Below are 24315 nucleotides of genomic sequence, written 5' to 3' on the forward strand. Positions count from 1 at the left end.
TGAAGGGGGTTGGGGGGTGCCAAAAAAGACTGTCTTCCAGCCACCAGGGCTACAGCCGGCCCTGCTGCTAGCAGGCAAAAATCTGGGCTCTCTCTGGCAGGAAGATTAATGAGAAGAGTTGTGTTGCCATTTTGATTGTTGCCTGAAATCTGTAAAGGGAAGGAACTCTGCAGCAGGTTGTATTAAATGTTAAGTTGAGACTAAGCAGAGCGCCCCCCCCCACCCCCTGAGGTGGGTGCCCCCGTGCATGTGAGCGAGCAGTGCGAGTGCAACAGTTGCAGCATCCTTAAGCCAGCTCTGCCCCCCCGTGTGGGTCGGAAGGAAGTGAGAAATGGAAAAACTCAGACGCTTGGCACAGAGAGGGCGGTTTGGACAGAAGAAGGAGCTGCTCAGCACACATCAAAATATCTCTTCCTACTTAGTATAGTGGAGAGTGTCCCTGCCTGGGACCTGGGAGACTGGGGTTCAATTCCCCAACTGGGAAACTGCCTCTTCTTTTAAAGGCTTAAACCTACATTTTCAGAGCACCAGCAATCAATATTTACTTCAAATATCGTTTACAATCTCACACTCATACTACAGAGTACGCCCATTTTTCTTTCATCCACACTCCTCCTCCAAATCGAAACATTTATTCATGCCATCAAGTACCTTTCAAAATCTAGCACCCACAATTTGGACCTAAGACTCTTTTTCACAACCATTTCTCCCTTTTCATTTAAACTTCCTGCCTACTTCCTTGAAAAAGGAAAGGTGGAATCAAGGATTTTTCATGAGATAAAAAGGAAAGTACTGCATGATAAAAAAAATGCATTTAAGCTATTTTGTTTTCTCACACTAAGTAAATGAAATGTTGGGGCACACTCTGAAGGAGGAATTGTTTTATAGGAAGGTGAAACCTTTTATCTTTAGATAAAGTGTAAAGTTGTATAATTTACAGACACACTGAGAAAGGAAAACAAGCAGTGACCCGGACGTGCCCACCCACTAATCTCATCAGAGCTTTTCTAGTTCCGAGGTTCTTCCATGACTATCGACAGCAGGTCATGTGTTACACTGCATTGTGGGACTCGTAGTTCTATACACAGCATTGTAAAAGAGGAGTGCAGGTCCCAGCACCTTAAGTAAAAGCCTGCACATGTAGAGCTGGAGATGCCTGCGTTGACCTGGGAAAGCTAAGAGCTGCCCTCCTATCGGGGCTCTGAGAAGAAGCACTGATCGTCCCTTTAATTGTACTTCTGAATTTTCCTGCTAGTTAAGTGTGTAAGTGCTATTACTGCTGAAGGATGGGATGTCTTATGAGGGTGTGCTAGGTCTTGGAGAGCTGTAAAGTGTGAAGAGTTGTGAGTGCATTTGAGGTGCAGTCAATTTCTTTCTTCATGCTGTGCCTGAAAATGGTGTGTCCTTGCATGTCTGCTTTAATTTTCCTGTAATAGGAAATGGGATCCTGAGTAGCCTGCTGACCAGTTCTTGTTTCTATATTGGGTGGTGGTGAACGACCTGTGCCTGCTCCCTGGTGGTCTAGTGGTTAGGGTTCGGCGCTCTCACCGCCGCGGTCCGGGTTCGATTCCCGGTCAGGGAACGCGCAGTTCCTTACACTTTTTACTTCTACACTTACATTTCTTATAGGAAACCTTTCATTTTACACTTTTCATGGATTCAAACACATTAGGAAACCTTTCAATTACAAATGCTTCATTACCACTAGTTCTTCTTTAATTGACTTTTCTCACAATATCACACAGCTTTCTCACAGCTCTTTTTTTCACTCCAAATAACATCTGAAAGCACTCCATCTTGCTGTGATCAGCTGAGAGCTCCAGAGCTCTTGCTTGTCCACATAGTGACTGCAAGATGTCTCCAGGGGGCACATTTCCCTGCTGCACCAGGAATACCCTTTGTAAGTGTCAGCGCAGTGTGTATAAGATTGGGGTTGCCTCCTTTCTTAGAACCTGAATTTCACAGCTTTTCTCAATATTTTTACCAGCCTGGAATTAAACGTACAGACGAGGTGGTTCAAAAAACACAGCCAGGTGGCAGCCCTACTAAGGAGGAAGTCCTGCCCCAGGACAGCACAGACCAAACCTTCTGCCTTCTGGCTGGACTTAAAATGTCCCTTTAGCCCCTGCCCCATAAGGCCTCTGACGGCGGGCACCTGCCTCAGGTGACTTCGGTCAGAAGGCCACTCCTTACTTCAGGCGCCAGCTGTCCCTTCAGGAGCCTCAGGGGAGGATAGCCTTGGCCGTGCCACACGCTGACCTTGACGGCAAGCGCTCGCATGGATGTCACCTAGGGGTCACCAGGGGTCGCAAGGGGCAAGCCAGATGTCGCAGCGGGCCCCTCCCCCATATGGCCTCTGACAGCGGGCCCCTACCTCAGTTGGCGCCAGTCAGAACGCCACTCCTTCTTTAAGGTGGCAGCTGTCCCTTCAGGAGACCTCAGATAGGATAGCCTGGGCCGAGCCACACACTGACCTTGCTGACCTCGACAGTAGGCACTTACATGGATGTCATTTAGGGTTCTCCAGGGGTTGCATGGGGCAAGCCAGGAGTTGCAGCGGGTCCCTGCCCCATAAGGCCTCTGACAGTGGGCCCCTGCCTCAGGTGACTTCAGTCAGAAGGCCACTCCTTCATTAAGGGAGCAGCTGTCTCTCCCGGAGTCCTCAAATAGGATAGCCTTGGCCACGTCACACACTGACCTCAACGGCATGACAATTTCATGGCGATGCAAAACTGCCACTCAGGGCCGGGTTTAGGGAGGTGCGAGCAGTGCGGCCGCACCGGGTGCTGACCAGGATTGGAGTTGCTGACCTCGGGGGGCGCTGTGTTTAGCAATAACTTACGAAACTTGCGATTTAAAAGCTCATGCTGGAAAGTTCCTTGGGTGTCCAAACTACAGAAAGCAAATAAAATGCCAAGATACCTCTTGTGATTACCGTTCCTGCTAGGGAGAGAGTTGGTGGTTTTGTCCAGAGGCAGCTTTGACTAGATATAAAATAGCGTAGAGGGTTCATGTGCCTGACGCAAAGAACAGAACCATATCTAATGTGGAGAGCTGTCTGGATAGTCAAGCAGCTATCCAGCTCTTTAAAACAAATCTAATCTATGTGAGAGGGGCTATGGATAGATGAGGGGCACATTTGGCAGGTGGCAGTGAGTGAATCCGAGTAGGTGGTGATGGAGTGAAGGGGGTTGGGGGGTGCCAAAAAAGACTGTCTTCCAGCCACCAGGGCTACAGCCGGCCCTGCTGCTAGCAGGCAAAAATCTGGGCTCTCTCTGGCAGGAAGATTAATGAGAAGAGTTGTGTTGCCATTTTGATTGTTGCCTGAAATCTGTAAAGGGAAGGAACTCTGCAGCAGGTTGTATTAAATGTTAAGTTGAGACTAAGCAGAGCGCCCCCCCCCCCCCTGAGGTGGGTGCCCCCGTGCATGTGAGCGAGCAGTGTGAGTGCAACAGTTGCAGCATCCTTAAGCCAGCTCTGCCCCCCCGTGTGGGTGGGAAGGAAGTGAGAAATGGAAAAACTCAGACGCTTGGCACAGAGAGGGCGGGTTGGACAGAAGAAGGAGCTGCTCAGCACACACAAAAATATCTCTTCCTACTTAGTATAGTGGAGAGTGTCCCTGCCTGGGACCTGGGAGACTGGGGTTCAATTCCCCAACTGGGAAACTGCCTCTTCTTTTAAAGGCTTAAACCTACATTTTCAGAGCACCAGCAATCAATATTTACTTCAAATACCGTTTACAATCTCACACTCATACTACAGAGTACGCCCATTTTTCTTTCATCCACACACCTCCTCCAAATCGAAACATTTATTCATGCCATCAAGTACCTTTCAAAATCTAGCACCCACAATTTGGACCTAAGACTCTTTTTCACAACCATTTCTCCCTTTTCATTTAAACTTCCTGCCTACTTCCTTGAAAAAGGAAAGGTGGAATCAAGGATTTTTCATGAGATAAAAAGGAAAGTACTGCATGATAAAAAAAATGCATTTAAGCTATTTTGTTTTCTCACACTAAGTAAATGAAATGTTGGGGCACACTCTGAAGGAGGAATTGTTTTATAGGAAGGTGAAACCTTTTATCTTTAGATAAAGTGTAAAGTTGTATAATTTACAGACACACTGAGAAAGGAAAACAAGCAGTGACCCGGACGTGCCCACCCACTAATCTCATCAGAGCTTTTCTAGTTCAGAGGTTCTTCCATGACTATCGACAGCAGGTCATGTGTTACACTGCATTGTGGGACTCGTAGTTCTATACACAGCATTGTAAAAGAGGAGTGCAGGTCCCAGCACCTTAAGTAAAAGCCTGCACATGTAGAGCTGGAGATGCCTGCGTTGACCTGGGAAAGCTAAGAGCTGCCCTCCTATCGGGGCTCTGAGAAGAAGCACTGATCGTCCCTTTAATTGTACTTCTGAATTTTCCTGCTAGTTAAGTGTGTAAGTGCTATTACTGCTGAAGGATGGGATGTCTTATGAGCGTGTGCTAGGTCTTGGAGAGCTGTAAAGTGTGAAGAGTTGTGAGTGCATTTGAGGTGCAGTCAATTTCTTTCTTCATGCTGTGCCTGAAAATGGTGTGTCCTTGCATGTCTGCTTTAATTTTCCTGTAATAGGAAATGGGATCCTGAGTAGCCTGCTGACCAGTTCTTGTTTCTATATTGGGTGGTGGTGGACGACCTGTGCCTGCTCCCTGGTGGTCTAGTGGTTAGGATTCGGCGCTCTCACCGCCGTGGCCTGGGTTCGATTCCCGGTCAGGGAACGCGCAGTTCCTTACACTTTTTACTTCTACACTTACATTTCTTATAGGAAACCATTCATTTGACACTTTTCATGGATTCAAACACATTAGGAAACCTTTCAATTACAAATGCTTCATTACCACTACTTCTTCTTTAATTGACTTTTCTCACAATATCACACAGCTTTCTCACAGCTCTTTTTTTCACTCCAAATAACATCTGAAAGCACTCCATCTTGCTGTGATCAGCTGAGAGCTCCAGAGCTCTTGCTTGTCCACATAGTGACTGCAAGATGTCTCCAGGGGGCACATTTCCCTGCTGCACCAGGAATACCCTTTGTAAGTGTCAGCGCAGTGTGTATAAGATTGGGGTTGCCTCCTTTCTTAGAACCTGAATTTCACAGCTTTTCTCAATATTTTTACCAGCCTGGAATTAAACGTACAGACGAGGTAGTTCAAAAAACACAGCCAGGTGGCAGCCCTACTAAGGAGGAAGTCCAGCCCCAGGACAGCACAGACCAAACCTTCTGCCTTCTGGCTGGACTTAAAATGTCCCTTTAGCCCCTGCCCCATAAGGCCTCTGACGGCGGGCACCTGCCTTAGGTGACTTCGGTCAGAAGGCCACTCCTTACTTCAGGCGCCAGCTGTCCCTTCAGGAGCCTCAGGGGAGGATAGCCTTGGCCGCGCCACACGCTAACCTTCACGGCAAGCGCTCGCATGGATGTCACCTAGGGGTCACCAGGGGTCGCAAGGGGCAAGCCAGATGTCGCAGCGGGCCCCTCCCCCATATGGCCTCTGACAGCGGGCCCCTACCTCAGTTGGCGCCAGTCAGAACGCCACTCCTTCTTTAAGGTGGCAGCTGTCCCTTCAGGAGACCTCAGATAGGATAGCCTGGGCCGAGCCACACACTGACCTTGCTGACCTCGACAGTAGGCACTTACATGGATGTCATTTAGGGTTCTCCAGGGGTTGCATGGGGCAAGCCAGGAGTTGCAGCGGGTCCCTGCCCCATAAGGCCTCTGACAGTGGGCCCCTGCCTCAGGTGACTTCAGTCAGAAGGTCACTCCTTCATTAAGGGAGCAGCTGTCTCTCCCGGAGTCCTCAAATAGGATAGCCTTGGCCACGTCACACACTGACCTCAACGGCATGACAATTTCATGGCGATGCAAAACTGCCACTCAGGGCCGGGTTTAGGGAGGTGCGAGCAGTGCGGCCGCACCGGGTGCTGACCAGGATTGGAGTTGCTGACCTCGGGGGGCGCTGTGTTTAGCAATAACTTACGAAACTTGCGATTTAAAAGCTCATGCTGGAAAGTTCCTTGTGTGTCCAAACTACAGAAAGCAAATAAAATGCCAAGATACCTCTTGTGATTACCGTTCCTGCTAGGGAGAGAGTTGGTGGTTTTGTCCAGAGGCAGCTTTGACTAGATATAAAATAGCGTAGAGGGTTCATGTGCCTGACGCAAAGAACAGAACCATATCTAATGTGGACAGCTGTCTGGATAGTCAAGCAGCTATCCAGCTCTTTAAAACAAATCTAATCTATGTGAGAGGGGCTATGGATAGATGAGGGGCACATTTGGCGGGTGGCAGTGAGTGAATCCGAGTAGGTGGTGATGGAGTGAAGGGGGTTGGGGGGTGCCAAAAAAGACTGTCTTCCAGCCACCAGGGCTACAGCCGGCCCTGCTGCTAGCAGGCAAAAATCTGAGCTCTCTCTGGCAGGAAGATTAATGAGAAGAGTTGTGTTGCCATTTTGATTGTTGCCTGAAATCTGTAAAGGGAAGGAACTCTGCAGCAGGTTGTATTAAATGTTAAGTTGAGACTAAGCAGAGCGCCCCCCCCCCCCTGAGGTGGGTGCCCCCGTGCATGTGAGCGAGCAGTGCGAGTGCAACAGTTGCAGCATCCTTAAGCCAGCTCTGCCCCCCCGTGTGGGTGGGAAGGAAGTGAGAAATGGAAAAACTCAGACGCTTGGCACAGAGAGGGCGGGTTGGACAGAAGAAGGAGCTGCTCAGCACGCACAAAAATATCTCTTCCTACTTAGTACAGTGGAGAGTGTCCCTGCCTGGGACCTGGGAGACTGGGGTTCAATTCCTCAACTGGGAAACTGCCTCTTCTTTTAAAGGCTTAAACCTACATTTTCAGAGCACCAGCAATCAATATTTACTTCAAATACCGTTTACAATCTCACACTCATACTACAGAGTACGCCCATTTTTCTTTCATCCACACACCTCCTCCAAATCGAAACATTTATTCATGCCATCAAGTACCTTTCAAAATCTAGCACCCACAATTTGGACCTAAGACTCTTTTTCACAACCATTTCTCCCTTTTCATTTAAACTTCCTGCCTACTTCCTTGAAAAAGGAAAGGTGGAATCAAGGATTTTTCATGAGATAAAAAGGAAAGTACTGCATGATAAAAAAAATGCATTTAAGCTATTTTGTTTTCTCACACTAAGTAAATGAAATGTTGGGGCACACTCTGAAGGAGGAATTGTTTTATAGGAAGGTGAAACCTTTTATCTTTAGATAAAGTGTAAAGTTGTATAATTTACAGACACACTGAGAAAGGAAAACAAGCAGTGACCCGGACGTGCCCACCCACTAATCTCATCAGAGCTTTTCTAGTTCCGAGGTTCTTCCATGACTATCGACAGCAGGTCATGTGTTACACTGCATTGTGGGACTCGTAGTTCTATACACAGCATTGTAAAAGAGGAGTGCAGGTCCCAGCACCTTAAGTAAAAGCCTGCACATGTAGAGCTGGAGATGCCTGCGTTGACCTGGGAAAGCTAAGAGCTGCCCTCCTATCGGGGCTCTGAGAAGAAGCACTGATCGTCCCTTTAATTGTACTTCTGAATTTTCCTGCTAGTTAAGTGTGTAAGTGCTATTACTGCTGAAGGATGGGATGTCTTATGAGGGTGTGCTAGGTCTTGGAGAGCTGTAAAGTGTGAAGAGTTGTGAGTGCATTTGAGGTGCAGTCAATTTCTTTCTTCATGCTGTGCCTGAAAATGGTGTGTCCTTGCATGTCTGCTTTAATTTTCCTGTAATAGGAAATGGGATCCTGAGTAGCCTGCTGACCAGTTCTTGTTTCTATATTGGGTGGTGGTGGACGACCTGTCCCTGCTCCCTGGTGGTCTAGTGGTTAGGATTCAGCGCTCTCACCGCCGCGGCCCGGGTTCGATTCCCGGTCAGGGAACGCGAAGTTCCTTACACTTTTTACTTCTACACTTACATTTCTTATAGGAAACCTTTCATTTTACACTTTTCATGGATTCAAACACATTAGGAAACCTTTCAATTACAAATGCTTCATTACCACTAGTTCTTCTTTAATTGACTTTTCTCACAATATCACACAGCTTTCTCACAGCTCTTTTTTTCACTCCAAATAACATCTGAAAGCACTCCATCTTGCTGTGATCAGCTGAGAGCTCCAGAGCTCCAGAGCTCTTGCTTGTCCACATAGTGACTGCAAGATGTCTCCAGGGGGCACATTTCCCTGCTGCACCAGGAATACCCTTTGTAAGTGTCAGCGCAGTGTGTATAAGATTGGGGTTGCCTCCTTTCTTAGAACCTGAATTTCACAGCTTTTCTCAATATTTTTACCAGCCTGGAATTAAACGTACAGACGAGGTGGTTCAAAAAACACAGCCAGGTGGCAGCCCTACTAAGGAGGAAGTCCTGCCCCAGGACAGCACAGACCAAACCTTCTGCCTTCTGGCTGGACTTAAAATGTCCCTTTAGCCCCTGCCCCATAAGGCCTCTGACGGCGGGCACCTGCCTCAGGTGACTTCGGTCAGAAGGCCACTCCTTACTTCAGGCGCCAGCTGTCCCTTCAGGAGCCTCAGGGGAGGATAGCCTTGGCCGTGCCACACGCTGACCTTGACGGCAAGCGCTCGCATGGATGTCACCTAGGGGTCACCAGGGGTCGCAAGGGGCAAGCCAGATGTCGCAGCGGGCCCCTCCCCCATATGGCCTCTGACAGCGGGCCCCTACCTCAGTTGGCGCCAGTCAGAACGCCACTCCTTCTTTAAGGTGGCAGCTGTCCCTTCAGGAGACCTCAGATAGGATAGCCTGGGCCGAGCCACACACTGACCTTGCTGACCTCGACAGTAGGCACTTACATGGATGTCATTTAGGGTTCTCCAGGGGTTGCATGGGGCAAGCCAGGAGTTGCAGCGGGTCCCTGCCCCATAAGGCCTCTGACAGTGGGCCCCTGCCTCAGGTGACTTCAGTCAGAAGGCCACTCCTTCATAAAGGGAGCAGCTGTCTCTCCCGGAGTCCTCAAATAGGATAGCCTTGGCCACATCACACACTGACCTCAACGGCATGACAATTTCATGGCGATGCAAAACTGCCACTCAGGGCCGGGTTTAGGGAGGTGCGAGCAGTGCGGCCGCACCGGGTGCTGACCAGGATTGGAGTTGCTGACCTCGGGGGGCGCTGTGTTTAGCAATAACTTACGAAACTTGCGATTTAAAAGCTCATGCTGGAAAGTTCCTTGTGTGTCCAAACTACAGAAAGCAAATAAAATGCCAAGATACCTCTTGTGATTACCGTTCCTGCTAGGGAGAGAGTTGGTGGTTTTGTCCAGAGGCAGCTTTGACTAGATATAAAATAGCGTAGAGGGTTCATGTGCCTGACGCAAAGAACAGAACCATATCTAATGTGGAGAGCTGTCTGGATAGTCAAGCAGCTATCCAGCTCTTTAAAACAAATCTAATCTATGTGAGAGGGGCTATGGATAGATGAGGGGCACATTTGGCAGGTGGCAGTGAGTGAATCCGAGTAGGTGGTGATGGAGTGAAGGGGGTTGGGGGGTGCCAAAAAAGACTGTCTTCCAGCCACCAGGGCTACAGCCGGCCCTGCTGCTAGCAGGCAAAAATCTGGGCTCTCTCTGGCAGGAAGATTAATGAGAAGAGTTGTGTTGCCATTTTGATTGTTGCCTGAAATCTGTAAAGGGAAGGAACTCTGCAGCAGGTTGTATTAAATGTTAAGTTGAGACTAAGCAGAGCGCCCCCCCCCCCCCCCTGAGGTGGGTGCCCCCGTGCATGTGAGCGAGCAGTGCGAGTGCAACAGTTGCAGCATCCTTTAGCCAGCTCTGCCCCCCGTGTGGGTGGGAAGGAAGTGAGAAATGGAAAAACTCAGACGCTTGGCACAGAGAGGGCGGGTTGGACAGAAGAAGGAGCTGCTCAGCACACACAAAAATATCTCTTCCTACTTAGTATAGTGGAGAGTGTCCCTGCCTGGGACCTGGGAGACTGGGGTTCAATTCCCCAACTGGGAAACTGCCTCTTCTTTTAAAGGCTTAAACCTACATTTTCAGAGCACCATCAATCAATATTTACTTCAAATACCGTTTACAATCTCACACTCATACTACAGAGTACGCCCATTTTTCTTTCATCCACACACCTCCTCCAAATCGAAACATTTATTCATGCCATCAAGTACCTTTCAAAATCTAGCACCCACAATTTGGACCTAAGACTCTTTTTCACAACCATTTCTCCCTTTTCATTTAAACTTCCTGCCTACTTCCTTGAAAAAGGAAAGGTGGAATCAAGGATTTTTCATGAGATAAAAAGGAAAGTACTGCATGATAAAAAAAATGCATTTAAGCTATTTTGTTTTCTCACACTAAGTAAATGAAATGTTGGGGCACACTCTGAAGGAGGAATTGTTTTATAGGAAGGTGAAACCTTTTATCTTTAGATAAAGTGTAAAGTTGTATAATTTACAGACACACTGAGAAAGGAAAACAAGCAGTGACCCGGACGTGCCCACCCACTAATCTCATCAGAGCTTTTCTAGTTCCGAGGTTCTTCCATGACTATCGACAGCAGGTCATGTGTTACACTGCATTGTGGGACTCGTAGTTCTATACACAGCATTGTAAAAGAGGAGTGAAGGTCCCAGCACCTTAAGTAAAAGCCTGCACATGTAGAGCTGGAGATGCCTGCGTTGACCTGGGAAAGCTAAGAGCTGCCCTCCTATCGGGGCTCTGAGAAGAAGCACTGATCGTCCCTTTAATTGTACTTCTGAATTTTCCTGCTAGTTAAGTGTGTAAGTGCTATTACTGCTGAAGGATGGGATGTCTTATGAGGGTGTGCTAGGTCTTGGAGAGCTGTAAAGTGTGAAGAGTTGTGAGTGCATTTGAGGTGCAGTCAATTTCTTTCTTCATGCTGTGCCTGAAAATGGTGTGTCCTTGCATGTCTGCTTTAATTTTCCTGTAATAGGAAATGGGATCCTGAGTAGCCTGCTGACCAGTTCTTGTTTCTATATTGGGTGGTGGTGGACGACCTCTGCCTGCTCCCTGGTGGTCTAGTGGTTAGGATTCAGCGCTCTCACCGCCGCGGCCCGGGTTCGATTCCCGGTCAGGGAACGCGCAGTTCCTTACACTTTTTACTTCTACACTTACATTTATTATAGGAAACCTTTCATTTTACACTTTTCATGGATTCAAACACATTAGGAAACCTTTCAATTACAAATGCTTCATTACCACTAGTTCTTCTTTAATTGACTTTTCTCACAATATCACACAGCTTTCTCACAGCTCTTTTTTTCACTCCAAATAACATCTGAAAGCACTCCATCTTGCTGTGATCAGCTGAGAGCTCCAGAGCTCCAGAGCTCTTGCTTGTCCACATAGTGACTGCAAGATGTCTCCAGGGGGCACATTTCCCTGCTGCACCAGGAATACCCTTTGTAAGTGTCAGCGCAGTGTGTATAAGATTGGGGTTGCCTCCTTTCTTAGAACCTGAATTTCACAGCTTTTCTCAATATTTTTACCAGCCTGGAATTAAACGTACAGACGAGGTAGTTCAAAAAACACAGCCAGGTGGCAGCCCTACTAAGGAGGAAGTCCTGCCCCAGGACAGCACAGACCAAACCTTCTGCCTTCTGGCTGGACTTAAAATGTCCCTTTAGCCCCTGCCCCATAAGGCCTCTGACGGCGGGCACCTGCCTCAGGTGACTTCGGTCAGAAGGCCACTCCTTACTTCAGGCGCCAGCTGTCCCTTCAGGAGCCTCAGGGGAGGATAGCCTTGGCCGCGCCACACGCTGACCTTGACGGCAAGCGCTCGCATGGATGTCACCTAGGGGTCACCAGGGGTCGCAAGGGGCAAGCCAGATGTCGCAGCGGGCCCCTCCCCCATATGGCCTCTGACAGCGGGCCCCTACCTCAGTTGGCGCCAGTCAGAACGCCACTCCTTCTTTAAGGTGGCAGCTGTCACTTCAGGAGACCTCAGATAGGATAGCCTGGGCCGAGCCACACACTGACCTTGCTGACCTCGACAGTAGGCACTTACATGGATGTCATTTAGGGTTCTCCAGGGGTTGCATGGGGCAAGCCAGGAGTTGCAGCGGGTCCCTGCCCCATAAGGCCTCTGACAGTGGGCCCCTGCCTCAGGTGACTTCAGTCAGAAGGCCACTCCTTCATTAAGGGAGCAGCTGTCTCTCCCGGAGTCCTCAAATAGGATAGCCTTGGCCACGTCACACACTGACCTCAACGGCATGACAATTTCATGGCGATGCAAAACTGCCACTCAGGGCCGGGTTTAGGGAGGTGCGAGCAGTGCGGCCGCACCGGGTGCTGACCAGGATTGGAGTTGCTGACCTCGGGGGGCGCTGTGTTTAGCAATAACTTACGAAACTTGCGATTTAAAAGCTCATGCTGGAAAGTTCCTTGTGTGTCCAAACTACAGAAAGCAAATAAAATGCCAAGATACCTCTTGTGATTACCGTTCCTGCTAGGGAGAGAGTTGGTGGTTTTGTCCAGAGGCAGCTTTGACTAGATATAAAATAGCGTAGAGGGTTCATGTGCCTGACGCAAAGAACAGAACCATATCTAATGTGGAGAGCTGTCTGGATAGTCAAGCAGCTATCCAGCTCTTTAAAACAAATCTAATCTATGTGAGAGGGGCTATGGATAGATGAGGGGCACATTTGGCGGGTGGCAGTGAGTGAATCCGAGTAGGTGGTGATGGAGTGAAGGGGGTTGGGGGGTGCCAAAAAAGACTGTCTTCCAGCCACCAGGGCTACAGCCGGCCCTGCTGCTAGCAGGCAAAAATCTGGGCTCTCTCTGGCAGGAAGATTAATGAGAAGAGTTGTGTTGCCATTTTGATTGTTGCCTGAAATCTGTAAAGGGAAGGAACTCTGCAGCAGGTTGTATTAAATGTTAAATTGAGACTAAGCAGAGCGCCCCCCCCCCCCTGAGGTGGGTGCCCCCGTGCATGTGAGCGAGCAGTGCGAGTGCAACAGTTGCAGCATCCTTAAGCCAGCTCTGCCCCCCCGTGTGGGTGGGAAGGAAGTGAGAAATGGAAAAACTCAGACGCTTGGCACAGAGAGGGCGGGTTGGACAGAAGAAGGAGCTGCTCAGCACACACAAAAATATCTCTTCCTACTTAGTATAGTGGAGAGTGTCCCTGCCTGGGAGACTGGGGTTCAATTCCCCCACTTGAAAACTGCCTCTTCTTTTAAAGGCTTAAACCTACATTTTCAGAGCACCAGCAATCAATATTTACTTCAAATACCGTTTACAATCTCACACTCATACTACAGAGTACGCCCATTTTTCTTTCATCCACACACCTCCTCCAAATCGAAACATTTATTCATGCCATCAAGTACCTTTCAAAATCTAGCACCCACAATTTGGACCTAAGACTCTTTTTCACAACCATTTCTCCCTTTTCATTTAAACTTCGTGCCTACTTCCTTGAAAAAGGAAAGGTGGAATCAAGGATTTTTCATGAGATAAAAAGGAAAGTACTGCATGATAAAAAAAATGCATTTAAGCTATTTTGTTTTCTCACACTAAGTAAATGAAATGTTGGGGCACACTCTGAAGGAGGAATTGTTTTATAGGAAGGTGAAACCTTTTATCTTTAGATAAAGTGTAAAGTTGTATAATTTACAGACACACTGAGAAAGGAAAACAAGCAGTGACCCGGACGTGCCCACCCACTAATCTCATCAGAGCTTTTCTAGTTCCGAGGTTCTTCCATGACTATCGACAGCAGGTCATGTGTTACACTGCATTGTGGGACTCGTAGTTCTATACACAGCATTGTAAAAGAGGAGTGAAGGTCCCAGCACCTTAAGTAAAAGCCTGCACATGTAGAGCTGGAGATGCCTGCGTTGACCTGGGAAAGCTAAGAGCTGCCCTCCTATCGGGGCTCTGAGAAGAAGCACTGATCGTCCCTTTAATTGTACTTCTGAATTTTCCTGCTAGTTAAGTGTGTAAGTGCTATTACTGCTGAAGGATGGGATGTCTTATGAGGGTGTGCTAGGTCTTGGAGAGCTGTAAAGTGTGAAGAGTTGTGAGTGCATTTGAGGTGCAGTCAATTTCTTTCTTCATGCTGTGCCTGAAAATGGTGTGTCCTTGCATGTCTGCTTTAATTTTCCTGTAATAGGAAATGGGATCCTGAGTAGCCTGCTGACCAGTTCTTGTTTCTATATTGGGTGGTGGTGGACGACCTGTGCCTGCTCCCTGGTGGTCTAGTGGTTAGGATTCAGCGCTCTCACCGCCGCGGCCCGGGTTTGATTCCCGGTCAGGGAACGTGCAGTTCCTTACACTTTTTACTTCTACACTTACATTTCTTATAGGAAACCTTTCATTTTACAATTTTCATGGATTCAAACACATTAGGAAACCTTTCAATTACAAATGCTTCATTACCACTAGTTCTTCTTTAATTGACTTTTCTCACAATATCACACAGCTTTCTCACAGCTCTTTTTTTCACTCCAAATAACATCTGAAAGCACTCCATCTTGCTGTGATCAGCTGAGAGCTCCAGAGCTCCAGAGCTCTTGCTTGTCCACATAGTGACTGCAAGATGTCTCCAGGGGGCACATTTCCCTGCTGCACCAGGAATACCCTTTGTAAGTGTCAGCGCAGTGTGTATAAGATTGGGGTTGCCTCCTTTCTTAGAACCTGAATTTCACAGCTTTTCTCAATATTTTTACCAGCCTGGAATTAAACGTACAGACGAGGTAGTTCAAAAAACACAGCCAGGTGGCAGCCCTACTAAGGAGGAAGTCCTGCCCCAGGACAGCACAGACCAAACCTTCTGCCTTCTGGCTGGACTTAAAATGTCCCTTTAGCTCCTGCCCCATAAGGCCTCTGACGGCGGGCACCTGCCTCAGGTGACTTCGGTCAGAAGGCCACTCCTTACTTCAGGCGCCAGCTGTCCCTTCAGGAGCCTCAGGGGAGGATAGCCTTGGCCGCGCCACACGCTGACCTTGACGGCAAGCGCTCGCATGGATGTCACCTAGGGGTCACCAGGGGTCGCAAGGGGCAAGCCAGATGTCGCAGCGGGCCCCTCCCCCATATGGCCTCTGACAGCGGGCCCCTACCTCAGTTGGCGCCAGTCAGAACGCCACTCCTTCTTTAAGGTGGCAGCTGTCCCTTCAGGAGACCTCAGATAGGATAGCCTGGGCCGAGCCACACACTGACCTTGCTGACCTCGACAGTAGGCACTTACATGGATGTCATTTAGGGTTCTCCAGGGGTTGCATGGGGCAAGCCAGGAGTTGCAGCGGGTCCCTGCCCCATAAGGCCTCTGACAGTGGGCCCCTGCCTCAGGTGACTTCAGTCAGAAGGCCACTCCTTCATTAAGGGAGCAGCTGTCTCTCCCGGAGTCCTCAAATAGGATAGCCTTGGCCACGTCACACACTGACCTCAACGGCATGACAATTTCATGGCGATGCAAAACTGCCACTCAGGGCCGGGTTTAGGGAGGTGCGAGCAGTGCGGCCGCACCGGGTGCTGACCAGGATTGGAGTTGCTGACCTCGGGGGGCGCTGTGTTTAGCAATAACTTACGAAACTTGCGATTTAAAAGCTCATGCTGGAAAGTTCCTTGTGTGTCCAAACTACAGAAAGCAAATAAAATGCCAAGATACCTCTTGTGATTACCGTTCCTGCTAGGGAGAGAGTTGGTGGTTTTGTCCAGAGGCAGCTTTGACTAGATATAAAATAGCGTAGAGGGTTCATGTGCCTGACGCAAAGAACAGAACCATATCTAATGTGGAGAGCTGTCTGGATAGTCAAGCAGCTATCCAGCTCTTTAAAACAAATCTAATCTATGTGAGAGGGGCTATGGATAGATGAGGGGCACATTTGGCGGGTGGCAGTGAGTGAATCCGAGTAGGTGGTGATGGAGTGAAGGGGGTTGGGGGGTGCCAAAAAAGACTGTCTTCCAGCCACCAGGGCTACAGCCGGCCCTGCTGCTAGCAGGCAAAAATCTGGGCTCTCTCTGGCAGGAAGATTAATGAGAAGAGTTGTGTTGCCATTTTGATTGTTGCCTGAAATCTGTAAAGGGAAGGAACTCTGCAGCAGGTTGTATTAAATGTTAAGTTGAGACTAAGCAGAGCGCCCCCCCCCCCCCCCCTGAGGTGGGTGCCCCCGTGCATGTGAGCGAGCAGTGCGAGTGCAACAGTTGCAGCATCCTTAAGCCAGCTCTGCCCCCCCGTGTGGGTCGGAAGGAAGTGAGAAATGGAAAAACTCAGACGCTTGGCACAGAGAGGGCGGTTTGGACAGAAGAAGGAGCTGCTCAGCACACATAAAAATATCTCTTCCTACTTAGTATAGTGGAGAGTGTCCCTGCCTGGGACCTGGGAGACTGGGGTTCAATTCCCCAACTGGGAAACTGCCTCTTCTTTTAAAGGCTTAAACCTACATTTTCAGAGCACCAGCAATCAATATTTACTTCAAATATCGTTTACAATCTCACACTCATACTACAGAGTACGCCCATTTTTCTTTCATCCACACTCCTCCTCCAAATCGAAACATTTATTCATCCATCAAGTACCTTTCAAAATCTAGCACCCACAATTTGGACCTAAGACTCTTTTTCACAACCATTTCTCCCTTTTCATTTAAACTTCCTGCCTACTTCCTTGAAAAAGGAAAGGTGGAATCAAGGATTTTTCATGAGATAAAAAGGAAAGTACTGCATGATAAAAAAAATGCATTTAAGCTATTTTGTTTTCTCACACTAAGTAAATGAAATGTTGGGGCACACTCTGAAGGAGGAATTGTTTTATAGGAAGGTGAAACCTTTTATCTTTAGATAAAGTGTAAAGTTGTATAATTTACAGACACACTGAGAAAGGAAAACAAGCAGTGACCCGGACGTGCCCACCCACTAATCTCATCAGAGCTTTTCTAGTTCCGAGGTTCTTCCATGACTATCGACAGCAGGTCATGTGTTACACTGCATTGTGGGACTCGTAGTTCTATACACAGCATTGTAAAAGAGGAGTGCAGGTCCCAGCACCTTAAGTAAAAGCCTGCACATGTAGAGCTGGAGATGCCTGCGTTGACCTTGGAAAGCTAAGAGCTGCCCTCCTATCGGGGCTCTGAGAAGAAGCACTGATCGTCCCTTTAATTGTACTTCTGAATTTTCCTGCTAGTTAAGTGTGTAAGTGCTATTACTGCTGAAGGATGGGATGTCTTATGAGGGTGTGCTAGGTCTTGGAGAGCTGTAAAGTGTGAAGAGTTGTGAGTGCATTTGAGGTGCAGTCAATTTCTTTCTTCATGCTGTGCCTGAAAATGGTGTGTCCTTGCATGTCTGATTTAATTTTCCTGTAATAGGAAATGGGATCCTGAGTAGCCTGCTGACCAGTTCTTGTTTCTATATTGGGTGGTGGTGGACGATCTGTGCCTGCTCCCTGGTGGTCTAGTGGTTAGGATTCAGCGCTTTCACCGCCGCGGCCCGGGTTCGATTCCCGGTCAGGGAACGCGCAGTTCCTTACACTTTTTACTTCTACACTTACATTTCTTATAGGAAACCTTTCATTTTACACTTTTCATGGATTCAAACACATTAGGAAACCTTTCAATTACAAATGCTTCATTACCACTAGTTCTTCTTTAATTGACTTTTCTCACAATATCACACAGCTTTCTCACAGCTCTTTTTTTCACTCCAAATAACATCTGAAAGCACTCCATCTTGCTGTGATCAGCTGAGAGCTCCAGAGCTCTTGCTTGTCCACATAGTGACTGCAAGATGTCTCCAGGGGGCACATTTCCCTGCTGCACCAGGAATACCCTTTGTAAGTGTCAGCGCAGTGTGTATAAGATTGGGGTTGCCTCCTTTCTTAGAACCTGAATTTCACAGCTTTTCTCAATATTTTTACCAGCCTGGAATTAAACGTACAGACGAGGTAGTTCAAAAAACACAGCCAGGTGGCAGCCCTACTAAGGAGGAAGTCCTGCCCCAGGACAGCACAGACCAAACCTTCTGCCTTCTGGCTGGACTTAAAATGTCCCTTCAGCCCCTGCCCCATAAGGCCTCTGACGGCGGGCACCTGCCTCAGGTGACTTCGGTCAGAAGGCCACTCCTTACTTCAGGCGCCAGCTGTCCCTTCAGGAGCCTCAGGGGAGGATAGCCTTGGCCGCGCCACACGCTAACCTTCACGGCAAGCGCTCGCATGGATGTCACCTAGGGGTCACCAGGGGTCGCAAGGGGCAAGCCAGATGTCGCAGCGGGCCCCTCCCCCATATGGCCTCTGACAGCGGGCCCCTACCTCAGTTGGCGCCAGTCAGAACGCCACTCCTTCTTTAAGGTGGCAGCTGTCCCTTCAGGAGACCTCAGATAGGATAGCCTGGGCCGAGCCACACACTGACCTTGCTGACCTCGACAGTAGGCACTTACATGGATGTCATTTAGGGTTCTCCAGGGGTTGCATGGGACAAGCCAGGAGTTGCAGCGGGTCCCTGCCCCATAAGGCCTCTGACAGTGGGCCCCTGCCTCAGGTGACTTCAGTCAGAAGGCCACTCCTTCATTAAGGGAGCAGCTGTCTCTCCCGGAGTCCTCAAATAGGATAGCCTTGGCCACGTCACACACTGACCTCAACGGCATGACAATTTCATGGCGATGCAAAACTGCCACTCAGGGCCGGGTTTAGGGAGGTGCGAGCAGTGCGGCCGCACCGGGTGCTGACCAGGATTGGAGTTGCTGACCTCGGGGGGCGCTGTGTTTAGCAATAACTTACGAAACTTGCGATTTAAAAGCTCATGCTGGAAAGTTCCTTGTGTGTCCAAACTACAGAAAGCAAATAAAATGCCAAGATACCTCTTGTGATTACCGTTCCTGCTAGGGAGAGAGTTGGTGGTTTTGTCCAGAGGCAGCTTTGACTAGATATAAAATAGCGTAGAGGGTTCATGTGCCTGACGCAAAGAACAGAACCATATCTAATGTGAACAGCTGTCTGGATAGTCAAGCAGCTATCCAGCTCTTTAAAACAAATCTAATCTATGTGAGAGGGGCTATGGATAGATGAGGGGCACATTTGGCGGGTGGCAGTGAGTGAATCCGAGTAGGTGGTGATGGAGTGAAGGGGGTTGTGGGTGCCAAAAAAGACTGTCTTCCAGCCACCAGGGCTACAGCCGGCCCTGCTGCTAGCAGGCAAAAATCTGAGCTCTCTCTGGCAGGAAGATTAATGAGAAGAGTTGTGTTGCCATTTTGATTGTTGCCTGAAATCTGTAAAGGGAAGGAACTCTGCAGCAGGTTGTATTAAATGTTAAGTTGAGACTAAGCAGAGCGCCCCCCCCCTGAGGTGGGTGCCCCCGTGCATGTGAGCGAGCAGTGCGAGTGCAACAGTTGCAGCATCCTTAAGCCAGCTCTGCCCCCCCGTGTGGGTGGGAAGGAAGTGAGAAATGGAAAAACTCAGACGCTTGGCACAGAGAGGGCGGGTTGGACAGAAGAAGGAGCTGCTCAGCACGCACAAAAATATCTCTTCCTACTTAGTATAGTGGAGAGTGTCCCTGCCTGGGACCTGGGAGACTGGGGTTCAATTCCCCAACTGGGAAACTGCCTCTTCTTTTAAAGGCTTAAACCTACATTTTCAGAGCACCAGCAATCAATATTTACTTCAAATACCGTTTACAATCTCACACTCATACTACAGAGTACGCCCATTTTTCTTTCATCCACACACCTCCTCCAAATCGAAACATTTATTCATGCCATCAAGTACCTTTCAAAATCTAGCACCCACAATTTGGACCTAAGACTCTTTTTTACAACCATTTCTCCCTTTTCATTTAAACTTCCTGCCTACTTCCTTGAAAAAGGAAAGGTGGAATCAAGGATTTTTCATGAGATAAAAAGGAAAGTACTGCATGATAAAAAAAATGCATTTAAGCTATTTTGTTTTCTCACACTAAGTAAATGAAATGTTGGGGCACACTCTGAAGGAGGAATTGTTTTATAGGAAGGTGAAACCTTTTATCTTTAGATAAAGTGTAAAGTTGTATAATTTACAGACACACTGAGAAAGGAAAACAAGCAGTGACCCGGATGTGCCCACCCACTAATCTCATCAGAGCTTTTCTAGTTCCGAGGTTCTTCCATGACTATCGACAGCAGGTCATGTGTTACACTGCATTGTGGGACTCGTAGTTCTATACACAGCATTGTAAAAGAGGAGTGCAGGTCCCAGCACCTTAAGTAAAAGCCTGCACATGTAGAGCTGGAGATGCCTGCGTTGACCTGGGAAAGCTAAGAGCTGCCCTCCTATCGGGGCTCTGAGAAGAAGCACTGATCGTCCCTTTAATTGTACTTCTGAATTTTCCTGCTAGTTAAGTGTGTAAGTGCTATTACTGCTGAAGGATGGGATGTCTTATGAGGGTGTGCTAGGTCTTGGAGAGCTGTAAAGTGTGAAGAGTTGTGAGTGCATTTGAGGTGCAGTCAATTTCTTTCTTCATGCTGTGCCTGAAAATGGTGTGTCCTTGCATGTCTGCTTTAATTTTCCTGTAATAGGAAATGGGATCCTGAGTAGCCTGCTGACCAGTTCTTGTTTCTATATTGGGTGGTGGTGGACAACCTGTGCCTGCTCCCTGGTGGTCTAGTGTTTAGGATTCGGCGCTCTCACCGCCGCGGCCTGGGTTCGATTCCCGGTCAGGGAACGCGAAGTTCCTTACACTTTTTACTTCTACACTTACATTTCTTATAGGAAACCTTTCATTTTACACTTTTCATGGATTCAAACACATTAGGAAACCTTTCAATTACAAATGCTTCATTACCACTAGTTCTTCTTTAATTGACTTTTCTCACAATATCACACAGCTTTCTCACAGCTCTTTTTTTCACTCCAAATAACATCTGAAAGCACTCCATCTTGCTGTGATCAGCTGAGAGCTCCAGAGCTCCAGAGCTCTTGCTTGTCCACATAGTGACTGCAAGATGTCTCCAGGGGGCACATTTCCCTGCTGCACCAGGAATACCCTTTGTAAGTGTCAGCGCAGTGTGTATAAGATTGGGGTTGCCTCCTTTCTTAGAACCTGAATTTCACAGCTTTTCTCAATATTTTTACCAGCCTGGAATTAAACGTACAGACGAGGTGGTTCAAAAAACACAGCCAGGTGGCAGCCCTACTAAGGAGGAAGTCCTGCCCCAGGACAGCACAGACCAAACCTTCTGCCTTCTGGCTGGACTTAAAATGTCCCTTTAGCCCCTGCCCCATAAGGCCTCTGACGGCGGGCACCTGCCTCAGGTGACTTCGGTCAGAAGGCCACTCCTTACTTCAGGCGCCAGCTGTCCCTTCAGGAGCCTCAGGGGAGGATAGCCTTGGCCGTGCCACACGCTGACCTTGACGGCAAGCGCTCGCATGGATGTCACCTAGGGGTCACCAGGGGTCGCAAGGGGCAAGCCAGATGTCGCAGCGGGCCCCTCCCCCATATGGCCTCTGACAGCGGGCCCCTACCTCAGTTGGCGCCAGTCAGAACGCCACTCCTTCTTTAAGGTGGCAGCTGTCCCTTCAGGAGACCTCAGATAGGATAGCCTGGGCCGAGCCACACACTGACCTTGCTGACCTCGACAGTAGGCACTTACATGGATGTCATTTAGGGTTCTCCAGGGGTTGCATGGGGCAAGCCAGGAGTTGCAGCGGGTCCCTGCCCCATAAGGCCTCTGACAGTGGGCCCCTGCCTCAGGTGACTTCAGTCAGAAGGCCACTCCTTCATTAAGGGAGCAGCTGTCTCTCCCGGAGTCCTCAAATAGGATAGCCTTGGCCACATCACACACTGACCTCAACGGCATGACAATTTCATGGCGATGCAAAACTGCCACTCAGGGCCGGGTTTAGGGAGGTGCGAGCAGTGCGGCCGCACCGGGTGCTGACCAGGATTGGAGTTGCTGACCTCGGGGGGCGCTGTGTTTAGCAATAACTTACGAAACTTGCGATTTAAAAGCTCATGCTGGAAAGTTCCTTGTGTGTCCAAACTACAGAAAGCAAATAAAATGCCAAGATACCTCTTGTGATTACCGTTCCTGCTAGGGAGAGAGTTGGTGGTTTTGTCCAGAGGCAGCTTTGACTAGATATAAAATAGCGTAGAGGGTTCATGTGCCTGACGCAAAGAACAGAACCATATCTAATGTGGAGAGCTGTCTGGATAGTCAAGCAGCTATCCAGCTCTTTAAAACAAATCTAATCTATGTGAGAGGGGCTATGGATAGATGAGGGGCACATTTGGCAGGTGGCAGTGAGTGAATCCGAGTAGGTGGTGATGGAGTGAAGGGGGTTGGGGGGTGCCAAAAAAGACTGTCTTCCAGCCACCAGGGCTACAGCCGGCCCTGCTGCTAGCAGGCAAAAATCTGGGCTCTCTCTGGCAGGAAGATTAATGAGAAGAGTTGTGTTGCCATTTTGATTGTTGCCTGAAATCTGTAAAGGGAAGGAACTCTGCAGCAGGTTGTATTAAATGTTAAGTTGAGACTAAGCAGAGCGCCCCCCCCCCCCTGAGGTGGGTGCCCCCGTGCATGTGAGCGAGCAGTGCGAGTGCAACAGTTGCAGCATCCTTAAGCCAGCTCTGCCCCCCCGTGTGGGTGGGAAGGAAGTGAGAAATGGAAAAACTCAGACGCTTGGCACAGAGAGGGCGGGTTGGACAGAAGAAGGAGCTGCTCAGCACACACAAAAATATCTCTTCCTACTTAGTATAGTGGAGAGTGTCCCTGCCTGGGACCTGGGAGACTGGGGTTCAATTCCCCAACTGGGAAACTGCCTCTTCTTTTAAAGGCTTAAACCTACATTTTCAGAGCACCAGCAATCAATATTTACTTCAAATACCGTTTACAATCTCACACTCATACTACAGAGTACGCCCATTTTTCTTTCATCCACACACCTCCTCCAAATCGAAACATTTATTCATGCCATCAAGTACCTTTCAAAATCTAGCACCCACAATTTGGACCTAAGACTCTTTTTCACAACCATTTCTCCCTTTTCATTTAAACTTCCTGCCTACTTCCTTGAAAAAGGAAAGGTGGAATCAAGGATTTTTCATGAGATAAAAAGGAAAGTACTGCATGATAAAAAAAATGCATTTAAGCTATTTTGTTTTCTCACACTAAGTAAATGAAATGTTGGGGCACACTCTGAAGGAGGAATTGTTTTATAGGAAGGTGAAACCTTTTATCTTTAGATAAAGTGTAAAGTTGTATAATTTACAGACACACTGAGAAAGGAAAACAAGCAGTGACCCGGACGTGCCCACCCACTAATCTCATCAGAGCTTTTCTAGTTCAGAGGTTCTTCCATGACTATCGACAGCAGGTCATGTGTTACACTGCATTGTGGGACTCGTAGTTCTATACACAGCATTGTAAAAGAGGAGTGCAGGTCCCAGCACCTTAAGTAAAAGCCTGCACATGTAGAGCTGGAGATGCCTGCGTTGACCTGGGAAAGCTAAGAGCTGCCCTCCTATCGGGGCTCTGAGAAGAAGCACTGATCGTCCCTTTAATTGTACTTCTGAATTTTCCTGCTAGTTAAGTGTGTAAGTGCTATTACTGCTGAAGGATGGGATGTCTTATGAGCGTGTGCTAGGTCTTGGAGAGCTGTAAAGTGTGAAGAGTTGTGAGTGCATTTGAGGTGCAGTCAATTTCTTTCTTCATGCTGTGCCTGAAAATGGTGTGTCCTTGCATGTCTGCTTTAATTTTCCTGTAATAGGAAATGGGATCCTGAGTAGCCTGCTGACCAGTTCTTGTTTCTATATTGGGTGGTGGTGGACAACCTGTGCCTGCTCCCTGGTGGTCTAGTGGTTAGGATTCGGCGCTCTCACCGCCGTGGCCTGGGTTCGATTCCCGGTCAGGGAACGCGCAGTTCCTTACACTTTTTACTTCTACACTTACATTTCTTATAGGAAACCATTCATTTGACACTTTTCATGGATTCAAACACATTAGGAAACCTTTCAATTACAAATGCTTCATTACCACTACTTCTTCTTTAATTGACTTTTCTCACAATATCACACAGCTTTCTCACAGCTCTTTTTTTCACTCCAAATAACATCTGAAAGCACTCCATCTTGCTGTGATCAGCTGAGAGCTCCAGAGCTCTTGCTTGTCCACATAGTGACTGCAAGATGTCTCCAGGGGGCACATTTCCCTGCTGCACCAGGAATACCCTTTGTAAGTGTCAGCGCAGTGTGTATAAGATTGGGGTTGCCTCCTTTCTTAGAACCTGAATTTCACAGCTTTTCTCAATATTTTTACCAGCCTGGAATTAAACGTACAGACGAGGTAGTTCAAAAAACACAGCCAGGT

General features: G+C 48.3%; 8 non-coding genes across 8 annotated transcripts; all 8 read left to right on the top strand.

The window, feature by feature from the left end:
* The first annotated feature begins 1510 nt into the window (after positions 1–1510).
* Positions 1511–1582, top strand: TRNAE-CUC (transfer RNA glutamic acid (anticodon CUC)). Its single transcript has one exon. It is a non-coding gene; the product is annotated as a tRNA-Glu (tRNA).
* Positions 1583–4690: 3108 nt separating this feature from the next.
* TRNAE-CUC (transfer RNA glutamic acid (anticodon CUC)) lies at positions 4691–4762 on the top strand. Its single transcript has one exon. It is a non-coding gene; the product is annotated as a tRNA-Glu (tRNA).
* A 3107-nt stretch (positions 4763–7869) lies between these two features.
* On the top strand, positions 7870–7941 carry TRNAE-CUC (transfer RNA glutamic acid (anticodon CUC)). The gene has a single exon. It is a non-coding gene; the product is annotated as a tRNA-Glu (tRNA).
* A 3117-nt stretch (positions 7942–11058) lies between these two features.
* Positions 11059–11130, top strand: TRNAE-CUC (transfer RNA glutamic acid (anticodon CUC)). Its single transcript has one exon. It is a non-coding gene; the product is annotated as a tRNA-Glu (tRNA).
* A 3108-nt stretch (positions 11131–14238) lies between these two features.
* Positions 14239–14310, top strand: TRNAE-CUC (transfer RNA glutamic acid (anticodon CUC)). The gene has a single exon. It is a non-coding gene; the product is annotated as a tRNA-Glu (tRNA).
* A 3118-nt stretch (positions 14311–17428) lies between these two features.
* On the top strand, positions 17429–17500 carry TRNAE-UUC (transfer RNA glutamic acid (anticodon UUC)). Its single transcript has one exon. It is a non-coding gene; the product is annotated as a tRNA-Glu (tRNA).
* Positions 17501–20603: 3103 nt separating this feature from the next.
* On the top strand, positions 20604–20675 carry TRNAE-CUC (transfer RNA glutamic acid (anticodon CUC)). The gene has a single exon. It is a non-coding gene; the product is annotated as a tRNA-Glu (tRNA).
* Positions 20676–23790: 3115 nt separating this feature from the next.
* On the top strand, positions 23791–23862 carry TRNAE-CUC (transfer RNA glutamic acid (anticodon CUC)). Its single transcript has one exon. It is a non-coding gene; the product is annotated as a tRNA-Glu (tRNA).
* Positions 23863–24315: the final 453 nt, after the last annotated feature.

Source organism: Pleurodeles waltl, unplaced genomic scaffold (assembly GCF_031143425.1).
Source record: "Pleurodeles waltl isolate 20211129_DDA unplaced genomic scaffold, aPleWal1.hap1.20221129 scaffold_86, whole genome shotgun sequence".
In the NCBI taxonomy this organism is placed as follows: Eukaryota; Metazoa; Chordata; class Amphibia; order Caudata; family Salamandridae; genus Pleurodeles; species Pleurodeles waltl.